This window comes from Pan troglodytes, chromosome 18, assembly GCF_028858775.2.
Source record: "Pan troglodytes isolate AG18354 chromosome 18, NHGRI_mPanTro3-v2.0_pri, whole genome shotgun sequence".
NCBI classification, from domain to species: Eukaryota; Metazoa; Chordata; class Mammalia; order Primates; family Hominidae; genus Pan; species Pan troglodytes.
The window spans coordinates 32,568,683-32,571,780 of record NC_072416.2 but is presented as its reverse complement, the minus strand read 5'-3'; the positions used below and the strand labels follow the sequence as shown (position 1 = coordinate 32,571,780).

The window sequence follows — 3,098 nt, the reverse complement described above, 5'->3', positions numbered from 1 at the left end:
GTGTGTACCACCACACCTGGCTAGTTTTTTTTTTTTTTTTTTTTTGTATTTTTAGTAGAGACAGGGTTTTGCCACATTGGACAGGCTGGTCTCGAACTCCTGACCTTGTGATCACCTGCCTTGGCCTCCCAAAGTGTTGGGATTACAGGTGTGAGCCACCATGCCCGGCCAAGAGAAGGGAAAAATGCATTACCATGAAATGTCTGAAATCGCAATGGGAAGAAAACATGCTCCAGGTGAGGGTCGAACTCACAACCTTGGCATCACCCGGACATATACTGCTGTGTAAGTACCAAGCGCTAACCGATTGAGCCACTGGAGCACGTGGTGGTCTTTCCACTCTGGTTGGTGAACCCCATGCTAGCCTTGCCCAGTCTGATCCCTGGGATTGTCCTGCCTGCTCTTTTCCGGTGGTCATTCTGCGGACTCCCACACGGGCCGCTCAGTGCTTAGCTGGACTGTGGCCCCTCTGCAGATGGCTGGAGCTCTCCATGCATTCCTTAGTACTCTGCCTTGTGAACCCCACCTGCCTTGGCCTCTCTGAAATCCGGACTCTATCTCTTCCACTTGGGGAGACTGCTGGACCCTGTGAGTCCCTTTCCTGTGATACTGCCTGGAAATTCTCTCCAGACAGGAAACCGGGCAGTCCTAGGATTCATCTCCATGGTTTCTCATTTCTCAGTGCTCACTGCCCTGTGCTGCTGGTGTGCAGTGTCTGAAAGGCTAAGATTTTGGGTGGGTTTTTACTTGTTTAAGATAGGTAGGTATATCTGGCCGGTGTTACTTCTGTCTGGTTGGAAGACCCCACTTGGACTTTTGTTTTTGTTTTTGTTTTTGTTTTGAGATGGAGTCTCGCTCTGTCACCCAGGCTGGAGTGCAGTGGCACAATCTCGGCTCACTGCAACCTCTGCGTCCCAGGTTCAAGTGATTCTCCTGCCTCAGCCTTCCGAGTAGCTGGGATTACAGGCGTGTGCCACCATGCCCAGCTAATTTTTGTATTTTTGGTAGAGATGGAGTTTCACCACACTGGCCAGGCTGGTCTCAAACTCCTGACCTCGTAATCTGCCTGCCTTGGCCTCCCAAAGTGCTGGGATTACAAGCGTGAGCCACCATGCCCAGTCTTTTTTTTTTTTTTAATTAGAGACAGGGTCTCCCTGTTTTGCCCAGGCTGGTCTTGAACTCCTGGGCCCAAACAAGCCTCCTAAAGCATTGGGATTACAGGCATGAGCCCCCGCACCTGGTCTTAGACTTTTCTTTCTTTCTTTCTTTCTTTTTTGAGACGGAGTCTTGCTCTGTTGCTCAGGCTGGAGTGCAATGGCGTGATCTCAGCTTACTACATCCTCTGCCTCCCGGGTTCAAGCAATTCTCCAGCCTCAGCCTCCTGAATAGCTGGGACCACAGGTGCCCATCACCATGCTCAGATGCTCGGCTTTTTTTTTTTTTTTTTTTTTTTTTGAGGCAAAGTGTAGCTCTGTCGCCCAGGCTGGAGTGCAGTGACACAATCTTGGCTCACTGCAACCTCAGCCTCCCAGGTTCAAGTGATTCTCCTGCCTCAGCCTCCTGAGTAGCTGGGATTATAGGCACCCACCATCATGCCCGGTTAATTTTTGTATTTTTAGTAGAGACGGGGTTTTGCCATGTTGGCCAAGCTGGTCTTGAACTCCTGACCTCAAGTGATCCGCCTGCCTCGGCCTCCCAAAGTGCTGGGATTACAGGTGTGAGTCACCGTGCCTGGCCTAATTTTTGTATTTTTAGTAGAGACAGGGTTTCGCCGTGTTGACCAGGCGGGTCTCAAACTCCTGACCTCACGTGATCCACCCACCTCAGCCTCCCAAAGTGCTGGGATTACAGGTGTAAGCCATCGAGCCCAGCCTAGACTTTTCGAGTACACGATGCTGTGTCCCATCCCAGCCCAACCCTGCCTGGTGCCCCAGCATCCCTGGCAGCAGAGAAGGTTCAAGGAGAAGCTTCTGATTTTCCACAAATCTCACTAAAGTTCTTCAGGGAGGTCAGCAGGGGGCACCATTCTCTGTGCTCATGCACTCGTGTGCAATGCGGACTAGCAGCAGGTGTGAGGAAGGGCAGGGATGGAGCCTGGCTTTGAATACCACAGCCATGGGCTTTCTGTGACCCTGCTGCCACCAACTAGTCTGGTATCCACGAGGAGGCAGGACATATGATACCTACCTGGGTCCCCTGGAATGTCTATCTTCTGAGGCTTTGGTCTGATTGTTCCTGAAGTTGCCTTTGGTATAATAACAACATCTAACACTTAGTAAACATGAAAAATGTGCACTAGGCCAGGTTTCGTATATACTAGTCCTTGGGATGTGATTGTCATGCAGGTGTAGATCCTTTAGCAGCTGGAATGTGGGGCCTTCTGGGGTTTCCTGAAGGAGTGGCCAGGGTAACCAGGGTGGGAGGGTTTGGGGGAGTTCCTTGGGCCACTGGCTAATTACCAAGAGGCACAGAAGGATTTCAATATTTTAGCAACTGGGAGGCTGGGCACAGTGGCTCATGCCTGTAATCCCAGCACTTTGGGAGGCCAAGGCAGGAGGATCACTTGAGTCCAGAAGTTCGAGACCAGCCTAGGCAACGTAGTGAGACCCCCGTCTATTCAAAAAATTTCAGAAAGTGGCACATGCTGTAGTCCCAGCTGCTCTGGAGGCTGAAGCAGGAGAATCAGTTGAGCCCAGGAGTTCAAGGCTGAAGTGTAGTGGTGATTGCACTACTTTACTTCAGCCTTGGCAATGTGGTAAGACCTTGTCTCTAAAAATAAGTAAATAAATAAATACCTTCTTGGAACAGTTGTATTGAGGCTTTTTTTTTTTTTCCTTTTCAGCAAGTGCCTTTTTGAAAGTATTTATTTTGGCTGGGCGCGGTGGCTCATGCCTGTAATACTAGCACTTTGAGAGGCTGAGGCGGGCGGATCACGAGGTCAGGAGATCAAGACCAGCCTGGCTAACGTGGTGAAACCCCGTTTCTACTAAAAATACAAAAAATTAGCCAGGCGTGGTGGTGCACGCCTGTAATCTCAGCTACTCGGGAGGCTGAGGCAGGAGAATCACTTGAACTCGGGAGGCGGAGCTTGCAATGAG

General features: G+C 50.5%; 1 non-coding gene across 1 annotated transcript; it reads right to left on the bottom strand.

Annotated features, from left to right (window-relative positions):
- Positions 1-228: 228 nt before the first annotated feature.
- TRNAV-UAC (transfer RNA valine (anticodon UAC)) lies at positions 229-322 on the bottom strand. Its single transcript has 2 exons — positions 285-322; positions 229-264 (listed from the first exon to the last, which is right to left on the bottom strand). It is a non-coding gene; the product is annotated as a tRNA-Val (tRNA).
- Positions 323-3,098: the final 2,776 nt, after the last annotated feature.